Source organism: Alligator mississippiensis, chromosome 1 (assembly GCF_030867095.1).
Source record: "Alligator mississippiensis isolate rAllMis1 chromosome 1, rAllMis1, whole genome shotgun sequence".
Classification (NCBI taxonomy): Eukaryota; Metazoa; Chordata; order Crocodylia; family Alligatoridae; genus Alligator; species Alligator mississippiensis.
The window spans coordinates 94,377,814-94,393,070 of NC_081824.1; the positions used below are offsets into that span (position 1 = coordinate 94,377,814).

At 46.4% G+C, this 15,257-nt stretch overlaps 1 protein-coding gene across 1 annotated transcript in view; it reads left to right on the top strand.

Moving 5' to 3' along the window:
- FOXO3 (forkhead box O3) overlaps positions 1-14,037 on the top strand; it is a 142,147-nt gene extending 128,110 nt beyond the window's left edge. The window contains exon 3 of the mRNA XM_019499901.2: positions 9,666-14,037. The gene's annotated coding sequence lies outside the window, so the exon portion shown is untranslated. The remainder of the gene's footprint in view (positions 1-9,665) is intronic.
- Positions 14,038-15,257: the final 1,220 nt, after the last annotated feature.

Sequence of the window (15,257 nt, forward strand, 5' to 3'; positions counted from 1 at the left end):
GTGGACCCTGGAAATTCCCGTACAGAGATGCGCCCCTAGAATCTCCAGGGTGCATCTCTGTAAGCAGGGAAAGTCAGGGTTTCCCTGCTTACAAAGAGAGGCCATGGAGATATCTCGAGCCCTGGGAGAACTTGTCACCCATAATCCTGCAGCATTAACGGGTGGAGCAATGGAGAACGTGTTTTGCCCAGTGAAACAGATCAGCTGTGCCAGGGCACATCTAGTTAGAAATAATTCACAGAGCACTGGGGGGGAAAGCCTAGCAGCCCTCTCCTTTGTCACAACCCAAGGGTGTGATTTTTGTTTGTGTGTGCTTCGGCACTGCTAAATTGTTTCCCACCACTCGTAGCTTTCTTTGCAGGGTGCATTTCTTAGTTGCAAAAAGAGAAATGCATGGTGCAAGGAGTTCCCGCCATTCATATGCGGATTTGTGTCCCACTATTGGCCAGTTCGAAATTATTCCTACGTGGCGGCTAGTGATTGGCTTGCTAGCCGTATAAGAGGCTTGAGTGGTTTCCGCCCAAGTTGGAGGACTCCACGACTATCAGGAGGAAGAGAACTTCACGTCTCGTGAAGATCTCTAAGCGCTGCGGAGCCTATCGGACCCAGCGTGTATCTCAAGAAGGCTATAGGGGTCTGATCAACCTCTCGCCTCTCCCCGTCGCCGCCTGATCCCTCGATGTACCCTTCCCTGCGCGCAAGTTCCACGGAGCCTAGCAAACTTCGTGTGAGTGTATCCAGAGCTCTGTCCGGGTTCGAGTCCTGCAGGTTTATCTTCCCGTCGCTGAAAACCCATTGAGACGTACTCTCGTGCCCTGCAGGTTCGAGTTTTGTTTTGTTTTGTAACTGCAACTCAAGCAAGTTTTCCTGCCTGCACCGCAACCATCTTCGGTGTACGTAAAATAATCTTAAATCAACCACTAAGCTTCCGTGCCTAATTCTAGTGTGCCGCCTGTCTTCCCCGACCCGGCGTGTCCGGGCTGCTGGCCACAGCCCGCCGCGCGAAAAAAGGGCCTCGGACCACTCCCAGCCCGCACATCCTTTATTATAGTCTTCTGTGTGCAATAGGTCACAATCAGAGAGCGTTAGCAGTATGGCACCTCTTTTGGTTGGCTGTAGCATGTGAGTGTGTGTTACAGAGCCTGCGGGTATCAGCACCATAGTTAAGGCTGTATTAAGTTTTGCTGCAATAGTGGGACTAAAAGCCCTCTCTTTAGCACTACAGTGATTTGAAACTAGTTTTCAGATTTACCACAGGAACTCTGCAGAGGACAGTAGAATTTTCCATGGAGTATTTTAAGAAAAATGCCTCTAATTTTTTGCAAGGGAAATGTTTGAATAGGGGTCTACTTAACTGGTGGTGAGACAAAGCAATTTTTGCAGCTTGGGCATGGTACAAAGAACCAATTGTGTGGCCATTTCCTGACAGCCCCGCCCCTCACTGGTGACTGGTTGAAAGACATTGGCATTGCATTTCACTTCTTAAAGGATGGCGTGGAAACATTTTCACTTCGCTGACTGGTGCCTTCATTTAATCTCTGTCACTAGTAGACAGTAACTCAATCACATGATCTATGGCTGTGGTGATGGTCGCATTGTCTTTGTATTGCAGTAAGCATTGGGACATTCTAAAGCAGCATATTACATGAATAATATGCTGGGGGTGGTGGGTTAGGTTGATTTTGTGGGAAATCGCAGCCAATGCAGTATTTCCTGGTGATCATGGACAGCACCGTTTTTCACGGTTTCTCTGAAAACTGCAAAACCGCTAATCAAATAGGCCCCTACATTTGAAGTATGCTTTATTGCCCATGAAACTAGGATACCAGGCTGTCATACAAGTAAAAAATTCAGGCTTTATAGCTGTGCTGGAAATAAGTGGACATAAGAGACAGTGGGAAGGTCTGCCCCCAGCCTTGCAGCCCATGCTAATTCCTCCAGACTCAATCAGACTTCTCTTTTTTTCTGACTTTGCCTTCAGTATATTCTACACTTTTTGCATTGGTTACTTTTGTTCCTACTTCAGCTTTACTTATCTCTCCCATCATGCCCAAAGTAGTAATGAGGGCTGGGAAATGGTGAGGGGACAGCAGCAGGAGCCTCACTTGAAGCACTATTAATTCCTCCAGAGACAGTCTTCCTCTTGAATCCCCTGCTGACTGAGCAGAATTAGACTGGTATTCTTGGTCAGTATTAGGGCTTTGCAAAACTTCAGTTGCTAATTTGATTCAGAGATTCGGTGGCTGAATCTCCAAATCCAGATCGAATTGGAGACCCATTAAAAGTTCCGAATTGAATCCTAAGCCTCCAAATCAATTTGGAAAAGATTAGGAGATTCAGATGGGCCGGGGAGAGGCAGGCACAGCCGGGCATCTGCAGGTTTTCTCATGGCTCCTCCAGCTGTGCCTGCCTCTCTCCGGGTGGGGGGAGCTGCAGGAGAAGCCCCCATGGCTGCCCTGCCTGGCCCCATCCCCTGCCCAGCACCAGCCACCCGGCACTTTATTTTTTTTTTTAAAAAAGCAAAAAAGCCCCGCACTCACTGGTTGCATCAGGGGCTGTGGGGCCTCCTAGCAGAGCCGCCCTGTGCACACCCTGCTCCCCAAATGCCCCCCTCCACCCGTCCCCATCCCTGGTGGCCCCCCTGCCCCACTCCAGCAGTCCAGGAATAAAAAAACCCAAAAACCGCACTCACTGACAGTAGCAGTGGCTGTTGGGGCTCTGGGGCCTCGTAGCAGAGCCCCCCTGCCCAGCCCCCGCTCCCCATCTCCATCCCAGCATCCCGGCAATTAAAAAAAAATGTAAAAAAAAAGCCCTGCACTCGCTGGATACAGCAGTGGGGATCAGGGTCTCTGAGAGCATGGGGCAATGGGAAACCCCCCTGCCCACTTGGCACCCACGCGGCTGCTGCCCGATGGCGTAGGTGTAACATGGCTCGGCAGGGCACCACTCACTGTCTGGAAGCTGGAGTGGCCCCGGCAACATTCAGCCCCGGTGGCCTCAGCTCCCAGGCAGCACGCGGCATCCTGCCAACCCATGCGGAACCCGTGCCATGGGGCAGCTGCCGCACAGGTGCCAGGCAGGCAGGGTGATCCCTGCTGTCCCCCACTTCTCCATGCTCTCAGAGACCCTGATCCCTGCTGCTGCAGCCAGTGAGTGCGGGGCTTTTTTTTTTTTAAATTGATGGGATGCTGGGGCTGGGCGGGGCTTCTCCTGTGGCTCCCCCCGCCTGGGGAGAGGGAGGCACAGCCAGAGGAGCCACGGGAGAACCTGCAGCTGCCCAGCTGTGCCTGCCACTCCCTGGCTGATCCAAATTTCTGACTGAGTGCTGAATCTCCAATTCTGATTTATCTGAATCGAATGGGGACAGTGATTTGAATCGCTGTCCTCCGAATCAGCCGAATCCAAATCGAATACTTCCCTATTTGCACAGGCCTATCAGTATAACTAGGCATTTCCCCAGAGTCTTGGAGAAAAGTAAAGAGTGCCTATTGATTGCACAGGGTGCAGGTGGAGGTAGGTGGACTGTGACCAGTGGCAAGAAGTGATAAGAGGTGGACAGAGTGTTTATTTCCCTGCATATTGATGAGAAATTCGAGTGCAGCTATCTTACCTCAGAATTAACCAACTTCAGGTATTTGTACCAACTTCAGTAGGACATTTCTTAAGTTAGTAGGTTAAGAATTTGTCCTACTTTCATTATCTGCTTGCAAAAGCCATATAAACTGAACGGTGACATATTGTAGTTAGTGACAGTGGAGGCAAATTCTACCTTTGTCATCTGTTTCTCTGATTTAATACTGTCCCTTAATTGAGCCTCACTTATTTTTCAGGTTGCCCAAAATCTTGATATTCATAAGATCACTGAATGGCGATGTTCACAGCAGCTACATGCATGACTGAGTGTCCCCATTATTTTCTTCTTAATGGCAACTGTTTCTCAATCTAGTTTTTAAAATAAATTGCTAATTTAGTCGCTAAATAATTCATTCGGGTACTGATTCAGGTTTACATAATACATTCTTAACTTTCAGCACAGTCCCTGTTGAAGTCAGTGAAACTTCTTACTCATGCTGACATGAAGCACATGCTTAACTTTAAATCAGGGCTGCCCAAGTGGTAGCCTGTGGGCTGCATGTGGCCACAAGGGATTCATTTTTAGCCCCTGGGCTTTCACTCAGTTGCTGTTCTTCCCATTGCTCCAGCTTCAGCAGCAGCCAGTCTCCAGGCTCTTCCTCCCTCTTTTAGCTTTCACCTCCTGCCCCCATCCCAGGGAGTGCAGTATGGTGCAGCATCATTTGCAGTCCTGTAAGAGCCCATGGCTCAGGGTAACCATGCAGTACAGTGCAGCAGGAGAGCCTGCAACTGGGGAGCTGAGGCTGAAGCAAGAGGGACACATAAGCAGTCCACGGGGGCACATGGTTCACAGTGGTGTAGCTCTCACAGCATGTGGGCTCTGCTAGTGTGGCCATGGAGAATGTGGCCCTGGCTACTTAGAGGTTGTAGAGCCCTGATTTAAATGAGCTGCTGGACTGGGGCCTTAAGCCAAGAGCCACAAAGTACTTAGTTATAATGATAACTAGTGTCACTGTGTTTAACTTTCAGGTGCCTGGTTCTGGGAGCAAATTCACAATCCCAAGGTAGGCCCCAGGGTTCCCTTAACAGTGACTGGGAAGAGATCAGTGCTTTAGAGCTGAATTCACAACAGCTAGCATGCTGAATGGGAGACAGGGGAGAGGGACACATAAGCAGCCAACAGGAAGGGATATGTCTGAAATCCTACCACCCTCCTGGGCTTAGTCGCCTGAGTGTGCCTGGAATTCACAGACCTAAACCTACTTTAGGAGCCTAAGTCATTCCCTTGGATGCAGACTGTTGGCTCGCTCTTTTTCTTTTAGAACACAGCTTCCAGTAGTGGTGCCATGAGGGCCTGTCCTTTATGGACTGTATTAAAGCATTCACCCAAGAAGTGGGCAATTTAGGTTCAGTCCCTCTTTAACCTGGCTGGGTTTCAAACCTACGTCTCCGCCTCCCAGGTGAGTGTCCTAACACCAGGCTATAAGCTAGGCTGGGCTGGGGAGAGTCTGTCCTTGCCATTGGAGTTATGCACTCTGTAGAAAAAATGCAAAATTCATAGAACCAGAGAGCAAGCAAGAAGCATAATTCAAGCCCAGTGACGAAGGCAGTCCCTGGGAGGGGAAGCCCTAGGTTCTTCTCCCTGCTCCCACACTGCTTATCCATTTGCATTAAGATGTTATTGGCGAAAATACATAAGCAGTGTTAGATGCGGGGACTGAGGCATGGTCCCCTTGTCCCCTGACTCTGCTTCTGGGAGAGTGCTCGTCACACTCGGAGCTGGCCTTAGGGGTGGACTATGTGGGTGACCACTGAGGGTGCCATGGTCAGGAGGGTGCCAGACACATATACAACACACACATGCATGTGCACAAGTATGTACGTACATACAAGGAGCCTGTACTCAAAGCACTGCCCTTCCCCCCTGGCCGATCTCTGCTTCAGGCAGGAGGATCAGTGTCCAGCTCACCCCCTGCTTCCAGCTGCTGCTGAGGAAGAACCGGGCCAGGCAGTGCCTACCTGCCCACCTGCCTGGCCCACCATGCTGCTGTGCCTCTCCACCAGTGTGTGCCCTGCACCCCTGTCCATCTGCCTGCAGCAGTGCCACTGACTTGCGGGGGGAGCAGGTTTTATGGGGTGGGGCACCAGGGGTCAAGTGCTGACGATGAGGGGTACCAAAATACAAGCTTGCCCAGAGCACCATTTTCCCTAAGGCCAGCTCTGATCTCACTGATTTTACAGCATCAGGTTCCCTCCTGTTTGTTCTCTTTCTCTGGCCCTGTGAATCTTGTACAGTGGCACAGCTTCAAGAGGAAGAGACATCGTCCTCATTCCAGCCTAGCTTTCAGTCTATCGTGAATTAGAGCAGGAGTGACCAGCATTTGGCTTTGGGGTGCTGTAACTGGCCCGGGCAGCCTGAGCGTATGGCATGTGGCAGATTGGGGAGGAAACAGGCAGCACAGTGCCAGATAGGGCAACAAATCTGGCAGGGAGCACAGGGAAAGAAGCAGAAAGCAGAGCAGTGATTGGGTAGGGGGAGGGTCCTGGGCAAGTTTGTGGCATGCCTGCCAAAAAGTTTGGCCCCCACTGAACTAGAGTACATGGGTTTGAACCCCTCAGGCTAAGAAGGGCATTGAGCCCCAGTCTTCTACTTCCTGGACAAGTTTTTTAACCACTAGACTATTATTTAACAAGCGAGCACATCCTCCTACTCCTGTGACTGAGCTTGCAGTTGGAGGGGGCACTTAGTCTGTGAATCCACACAAGCCTGGTTATGAGATAAATGATGAGATGTTTGACTTGGCCAAGTTGGTGGCACCTCTGGGCCTATTCAGTAATGGAGTTTTAGGCATCTGATTACCTTAACTGGTGAAACTTGGGGTGGTGTATAAAGCCTGTCAGGCTTCTGAGCAGTTAGGCGGGAGTTTGTGGATTGCTCACGTGAATTTAGGCACCAAAATTCTGCACTTTAGGTGCTTAAATTTTCTTTTTTTGAGTCTTTCCCTGTAATAAATTAGGATTTAGACAAGGTACTAATTTCCCCACCCCAATCATAAGAGATCAACGCAGGAGTGGGCAAAATATAGCCTGTGGGCTGGATCTTGCCTGCCAGGTACTTTCATCCAGCCCATGGGCACCCGCCAATGAACTCTACCATGCCCAGCCCATCCACCCACAAGGGTGGGAGCGAGGTGCCCACATATACACTCACCCCCAGCATACCTTTTGCCAGTACTATACCAAGGAAGTTTGGTGCCCAAGGCAAGCCTGCAGTGGCAGTCTGCCCTCTCCCTGTGCACAGATCTGGGGGGCACACCCCCCCATGCTTGTCTGGGAGTGAATGTAGCGGAAGGAGCCTCCCTACCCCCATCCCAGCGCCCCCCTGGACAAGCTGCTTGAGGCTCTGTCCTGCACCCTGCCCTGACTGGGCAGTCCCTATTGGCGTCCCTTCACTTTAGTGCATGGGGCAGGTGCTCAGGTCTCTTCACTTCGGTGTGACAGGGGCGGGTGTGAGACAGGGGTGAGCTGCAGCTGGGCAGTGGCAGGGAGCATGCGGCTGGGGCTGGCAGCAGTGTGGAGCCCGTGCCCAGAGTGGTGGCGGGAACGCAGAGCTCAGCTGGGCAGTGTGTGGGCGTGAGGGATGGTGCGGGGTGTGGTGACCTTCCACACATGCCCCCACATGGCATGCAGCTGCTGCTGCTGGCAGCAGCAGCCAGCGGGAGTGCTCAGGGTGCTCATGCCTGGTGCAGGTGCTGGCGCCCAGTGGCACATAGCTCTGGCCAGTGCTGCACATGGGCATAAGGAGTGCAGCCTGCCCGGCCCACCTCTGTTGTGGGGGCTCTGCACACTGTGCCTGCAGCTACTGCACTTGCATGCCACCGGGGGAAGCCCTGCACTGGAGATGGTTGCCTTCTCCGCCCCGCTGCTGCGCAGGTCCCAAGACTCCACCAGAAGTAGAGGGGAGCCCTGCCCTCTCCTTCCCCCCGGAGTTGCAGGACCTGTGTGGCAGGGGGTAGGGAAGGCAGCTGACTCCAATGTGAAGCTTCCCCCAGTGGTGCTAGTTATGTTTGCCAATAATTTATTCTTTAAAAACGAAATCAATAGGTGGATCCAGTCAGAAATACACTTATTCATTATTTTCAGTCTGTTCAAAGCACCCGCATAATTAAGGATAAATCCAGATTTTAATTGGATAAAATACGCAATCTGCCTGCTTTCAAGGGTAACCTGAATGAAGTTCTTCTCTAACAATGCAGATATGTGTTATCATCCTGTTGCTCCAATAAGCATCAGCCAAAATGATTAGTTTCTGTCAGTCATTTGGTATTAGCAGAATGGCCATATTAATAAAATGCTGTCATCAGAGCAGCACATTGCACCTTAAGAGTGGAGGCCTTGGAGTAGAGGCAGCAACTGTCTGCTCTCCCTGACGCCCTGAGCACCTTCATGCCACTCACTCAGTCCCCCACCCTTTTCTAGTCCTGGTGTACTGCAGAGTTTGATTCTAGACTTAACCTTAAGAGGAAGAAACCTCAGCCTGGCTGGTGGTAAGGTAGAGAGTATTGCCGAAAACACAGCTTTCTTGTGGCTTCCTCAGGGATATTATCCATTTCATTTTTACCTTTCTGACTTGGTTCCTTTCACAGCCCCTTTTGATCTTACACTGTAGCAGGTAATCCAGAAGCAGGAAATACACAGAGATATGTGCCATATCCATAGAACAATAGGGATATTTCTATAGGGATATTTCCCAGTTCATCACAAAAAGCCTCCCTGTGACTCCAAGGGTGACATGTTACAGGTGGCTGGAGTGGTGTTTAATTGCTGACTGATAAGTTGTATTCAGCCCTCAGGTAATGTCTGTGGCAAGGGACAGAAGTTACACTTAAACTAGTTTAAGTGATCAAAAACTGGTTCAAATCTGTAACACAGTAGAAATCCAGAGCACTTAAACTACTTTCAGAAAGGCCGAAACTGGTTTAAAATAAACCTGGTTGGATGTTTTATCAGACTGAACTGATTTAAGTCAAACCAGTTTATGGAACTTATGTCCCAGATGCCTACCCGGTTCAAGTTAACTCACAGTCCTCCAGCATCCCAGGATACTTTGCAGCCCTGGGCTGTTCTGTCTGCTCTAGAGGAGCAGGGTTGGTCTTGCCCCTCTGGTCTGGAGCCAGAGCACTATCAGTGCTCTGGCTGGCTGAGAAGGGGGTGCCTGCCTGGCCACACTGGACCCCAGCCAGGGTCTGCCTGGCCATGGGGAAGCAATCCCTTTCAGTCTTTCCCCTCTCCTGCTCCGTTCTCTACTCAAGTGGAGAGTGGGGAAAAACCTGGGAGGGGGTGCTCCCCCCAGGCAGACCCTGGATGGAGTTGGTGCAGGCCAGGGTAGGGGTTTAAAACCCCACCCCCATCATATGCAGCAGGCCAGCTGGGGCCTGGGCACAGCCCCTGCTTGATCAGGGAGAGGGGGAAAAACCTCTGAGGACTTCCCTCCCTTCACTTCAGCCATGGCCAGCAGGCTGGGAGGTGTGCTTTAACACCCTCCATCTTCTGGCCTGAGCCACTTCAGGAATGTGGCTGCATTTCTGGAATCAAATGTGAATGTCTGTTCACTTGCTTCTCAGTTCAATCTATGCAGTTTAGACTAACCTGCAAAGATTGGATTGATTCAGCTTCAGGCTTTTTGACTGTCTGTACTTAGCCTGTGGAGCCCATGCAGGGCAGGAGTAAGGGACAGGGACCATCTGCTGGATCCTCCCACGGCCCCGCTTGCTGTATATTGAATTTGTAGACGATTTTATTAGGCACATGTTGTTTGACTTAGTCCTTGTTTTTCTTTAATTAGAGGTTCTGTTTAGTTTTTCTGAACAACTAACTCAGTGAAGAATCGCACATTAACCCTGACATACTAGAAGCCAGTACTTTTCTGTTACTCAGGGTTGCTGTATGAGGCTCCATATTTCCTGCAGGATGACTTTAAGTGTTCTGCTACCAAACAGTTAATATTGCCTGTTGGTTTTGATCTTTGTTTTTTTATTTTTTAACCCGTAATAATCTTGTTTTCTTTTCTTCTTTTCCTGCTTCCCCTCCAGGCCCTTAAACTGACACGAGACATAAAGAGAGAACCCTTTGCCAAATCTGCTGTCAGCAAGTGGACAGTACTGTTTACAGCTTATGACCTTTGTGAACCCTGCATAATTTTCCTAATGAAGCTGAGACTGTTAATGGGCCCCATACCCGAGTGAAGATCCTCCCGTTTTGGAACTGAACTCATTCTGAAGTATGCAAAATCTTCCTTTTCTGGGATGGTCAAGCACCTATTGTGGAGACAGTGTTGAACACCATCCTGTCAAAAACACACTGTATAGCCTTTACAGTAGTTATTTGTCATTGAGTCTGTGGTGTTTCAATATATTAATGGTTTATGGGATGTTTTAAGTTGGCGTTTATTTTCAGGGGGTTTCCCCATCTGCCCCCAAAATCTCCAATTTGTTTATTTTTATTTAGATGTTTAAATCATTTTCTTTTTCTCTCCCTGGTGAATCTAAGATACAACAGATGCACAATGAAAGTCCATGCTAATTACCATCACTTAACATTGCTTCCAACACCAACAGGTCCTGAGTATGCATCTTTTGCTACACCAATCAAGAGTGAATGAATTCCAGAGAGAGGTGATTTGTGTGTGGTTTTTCTTGTTTGTTTGTTGATTTTTTTTCCTCAAATCTTTTATTAAATATAAATGGTACACATCTGTTTTTCATAAGCTTCAAACCAGGGTTGATTATAAAACAAGGGAAACTATTAAGGTTGAATCCTGTCCAGTGCATCCTGAGCTAGGATGCTTTTCATAGTGTTTACAGATTCAGCACCTGATTTGCTGTAAAACAGATCAGTCTCACCTATTGCTTTATGTTACCACTGCCCTGATGGCTGCAGTGAACAGAGTTGAGCTATCTCAGCAGTTCGGAACAAGCTATAAGCTGAGTTGCCCACCCCTTGCCAAGCAAGTTGAACATAACCGGTGAGGATCTGGTTTTAAAAAAGAAAAACAGAGGAAATGATAATGTACTATATTAAAGAAAAGATACACTCACAGTGCACACATCAGCAGTGACTTGTAGCAGAAACCTCAGAAGTTCAAACACAAATCAGTGCAGGGTTAGCTTATTGCATCATTGATTTTTCTTACAAACATATCCTTGATTATTTTTTTCCTTCTCACTATGCGAAATCCAATCTGGACGAAGAAGCAAGGAGAGGGAAAGGCAAGGAAGCAATATCATACAAATGACTTTTCATGTAGGTGTAGATTGTAATCGGATAAATGACACTGAAAGACGAGGCAGTTTTATATATTTTGCTTATATGGGTTTCTTTTGTAAAATGAATAATAATGAATGAATAATAATGAATAAAAGGTATGGTGCTGTATAGATCCTCTCTATAATCTGGAAAATTTGATTACTTTTTATTAGTATTGGGGGGGGAGGAATAAAGGGGAGAAAACATCAATGGTACATAAGAACTTGCTGTGAAAAAAGCTCTGAATAGGACAGTGTATACATAATTCTCCAAAGTGATATATGAAGTTTTTTTTTCTTTGCATAAAAGCATTATGCATATAAATATATAAATATATTTTATTATGTACAGAAACAGATCATTATGCATGAATGTTAGAAAGACAAGCTAGCATTTTAACCCAAAGTTTCAGTGCATGAGTTCCCACTGACACATGTACCATGCAATGTGGAGTGACTCCTTTTGGCCACCATGCACACACACCTACACACAAGTGCACGCACAGAGACTCTCGCACCTGTACCCATTTGTGGGCCCCATCTTGCTCCTTACTTTTCAGTTTCCTGAGGTAATACTGGTGATATAACAGCTCCTAGTGTGATGGAAGTTTTGTTTTGTATTGTAACCTCCTCATGCTTGTGCTGTTCTATTTTCTAGATGAACCTGCTGATTTCATCACGCAGTTTACTGCCTATGTAAACTCTGTGCAGTTGTGGTTATAGTAGACCCCTAGCATATCAACTCTTCCAAGCAGCTGAGAGTTTATCAATAAAAACAGCAGACCTTTCTTTTTTTAATTAAGGTGGTGTATTTGTTAATGGCAGATTCTAGTTTAGGGAATTTTCTTCATCAGAATTAACTAATGAACAATATTGGTGTCTCCCCTTGAGAAGATACTTCTTGTAGCCAGTTCTCCAGGTTGATAGTGTTGTCCTACAGTTATCTGTTTTAGGGGTCTGTTTCTCTTAAGAGTTCAGGTGTAGGTATCGTTTACCAAAGTTAGTATAGAGCCTCATGACAGTTGTTCATTGCACTCAATGTGTGTAACATTATCCACCAAGTTTTTAGGTACATCGTTAAATGTGAGTTAGGCTGAGGGTATTTTTTACATTTTTTTGGTCCTCTATCACATTGCTCTTGCGGACTGGAGGAATTCTTTTCTTCAAGCCACTCCACAGCTGCTACTCCACTACTCGGGCCACACTTAGCCTTTGTGCTGCCTCTATGTCCCTTCTGCAGTGGGGAATGGCTGGCTTCATTTCCTGGATCCCTGCTGTACAGTCACAGATTGCAAGTGAACTCTACACATTCAGATGTTCACCCCTGCAGCCCTCCCACAATCTGCCCCAACTGCACCCCCCTTCCATGTTTTGAAGGAGAGAGGGATTGAAGTTGGTGAGCAGAAATTGGTTCCAGATTTACAGTTGTACACAATTCTGCAATCTTTATTCAGTAGAAGTCTCCCCTGAAAGCCAGTGGAGCTATCTGCATAGGGATGGCAGAATTGAGTCATGACTGCCTACTAATAACACAGAACAAGTTGTGTTCAATGTTAGGCCTGAGGGGACACGAACTAGTGGTTTTAGGTTTTTATAGGTATGGAAGCTAGTCTTGTCAAATGGAAGGGAAGGAGTTTGTTTGAACAGACTAGGCCAAATTCTGCTGTGTTAAAGCAATCAGAATGCAGAATAACTCCACTGAAATAAGTAGAGTTAAATCTGGATTTACAACGGCATAGATGAGAGAAGAGAATGTGATCCTCTCTGTTTAGACTATGAAGGAAAAGCAGTTGATTCAGAGGCAACCAATCAATGGCAGAGAAGCTAAAAAATTCCTAAATTTTTTGTTAAATGATGGGCTTGATCCTACTCCTTCTGTATCTGATGGTGTCACTTTCATTGGCCTGTGTAGTGTAGGTTGGGCCTCCTTTGTAGAGGAAGAGCCTGTACTCGCTGGGGAGAGGTGGACACTTATTAGGACTTTTCTGTCTCTAATTTCAGTGGCCAAAATTTTGAAACTTAAGTGCCTCAAGTCAAGCAACCAAGACTGGGATTTTAAAAGGATCTGGAGGAGTTATGTGCTCTACTCATTGCTTTTCAGTGGGAGTAGTGTACCTAATTCTTACTGCCTTGTTGGAAAAATTCCAGCCTTTAGATGTAGGTGCTTCCAGAGGTGCTGAATAATCACAATTCTTATAGAATTCAAAGAGCCACTATCAAGTATGGATTTAAAGTGACTAACTTCACAAATCTGCATTTTTTAAAACTTTGGCCTTTGATTCCATGAATGCTTTTAAGGAGTAAAACTTTCCTCCTGTAATCATGTCCGACAGGTAGTCTCAGAAGAAATATATAGGACATTGTTTAAATTCTTTGTTTAAAAAGTTATAAAAAAGGTCATGTTTATGCAGTTTGGACAATTGCATGCATCTGTTTTTATTTAATATTTTTTGGGAAACTTGTTGTATTAATAATTGGTTATTGGCCACTGCCTAACTCCATAAATAATTGTATGAGTTTTAAAAAGCAACATTTTAGGATCAGTATTTCTTTAAAATAATGGCATTGCTTGGCAATCAGTCACCTACAATTGTTTTAGTACTTAGTGTACATTAGGAATGCCAACAGAGGCAAAGGGGGACCAAATATAGTTAGTTAATATGGGTTGGAAAACAGGATTGTGCATTTGGCTTAATAAACTTTTTTTGAAAAGTTGCATGATTGGAAAAAATATGTATACAGTATCTGTAAAACTGTTTGATCTGTTTTTGTTTCAATCCATACACAACTGGAAGAATATTAAATTCACAGCCTTATAGTGCATGGCCGAATACAAACTGAAAAACTGAACAGTATCCATTTTCATTTGGACTATGTTTTACTTTAATTTGAAAGGAGAGGCTATCATGTTGCATTCTTTCTAAGGTTTTTTTTTAATAATAATAATAATAAATGCTGCCCTGGATGAATATACTACCTTGCTACACAAAGATTGGAAACAAGTTTGTTTTGGGAATCTCCCCCTTTCCAAATGAAGTAGAGATGCAGTGCTTACTCCACTCGGTGTTCGTAGATATTGCCTTGTGTATTCCATTTTAAATTGTAATCTAGTTTGTAAAAGAGATGGTGACGCATGTAAATAAAGCATAATGGATCTCTATATTGAAGATGCAGCCTTGTTTTTATTTTAGTTTATTCTGATGCAGCCATTTACAGCTAAAAAATATGAAGAAAAACTGCAATCATAGATATGCACAGATGTATTGAATTTTTTATGGGGCCTAATCTACAGCCCATGTGATATCAATGAATATGTTTGTTTATTTACTGGCTTCACTGGCACAGACTGAAGAAATTGCATGGCCTAAGACGGGAAACTAGAGAGCACAGACCAGGACCTTCTCAGTAGCGATCTCCTGACTCAGGAATTCATTCCCACCAGAAACATGGCTAATCCCAAACCCAGCCACAGTTATAAAACCTTTTATACACCTCTTTGTCCAGTTTTCCCTTTAACAGTAGGCTGTCATTTCAGGAGTTATTGTGGCTGTGTATATCTCTGCTGGAGATGTGCTAAGTCTGCAAGGTCCCTTCTCTTTAAGACCATTTTTCAAACTCAGAGCTTAAATATAAAAGAACTTGCCCATTCCTATCCCATCCTCACCACTAGCCAGGCAGCAAGCACTGAGGACCCAGCACAACTGACCTTAATGCTGCCCTCACCACACCAGACTGCAGTCCAGAAGCTGATTGCTGATTTGCAGGGAACCTAGTTTTCCCTGTTAAAAAAATCGGAGTTTTTCTGATTAAAAAAATTCTGAAATTCTCTGATTAACTACCCCCCAAATCTGCATTTTTCCACTATTAAATGACACCAAACTATGGGGAAGTGCAGCCACCCCAGAGGAAATGCTAGCAATCCAGGCTGACTTTGACAGGTTTACAAGGTGGGCGTATCAAAACCTGATGGCATTCAATGCCAAGAAACACAAAGTGCTCCACCTTGGGAGAAAGAACCCACACTACACTTATATGCTCGGCAGTGCTACGCTAGTTAGCACGGCATCTGAAAGAGACTTGAAGGGACCAAGTCTCTCTCTTTCTGAAAGAGACCACAAGATGAGTATGAGAAACCAATGTGACGTTGCAGCCAGCAAAGCAAACAAAACTCTGGCCTGCATCTTCCGATGCATCTCAAACAAGACCCAGGAAGTCATCCTCCCGCTTTACTCAGCCTAGGTGAGACCACTGCTGGAATACCGTGTCAGCAGGCCTTATGGGGAGAGGTTCAGAGACATGGGACTTGTCAGCCTGGAAAAGCATAGGCTCAGGGGTGACTTGGTGGCAGCCTACAAGTATATAAGGAGTGTGCATCGGGAA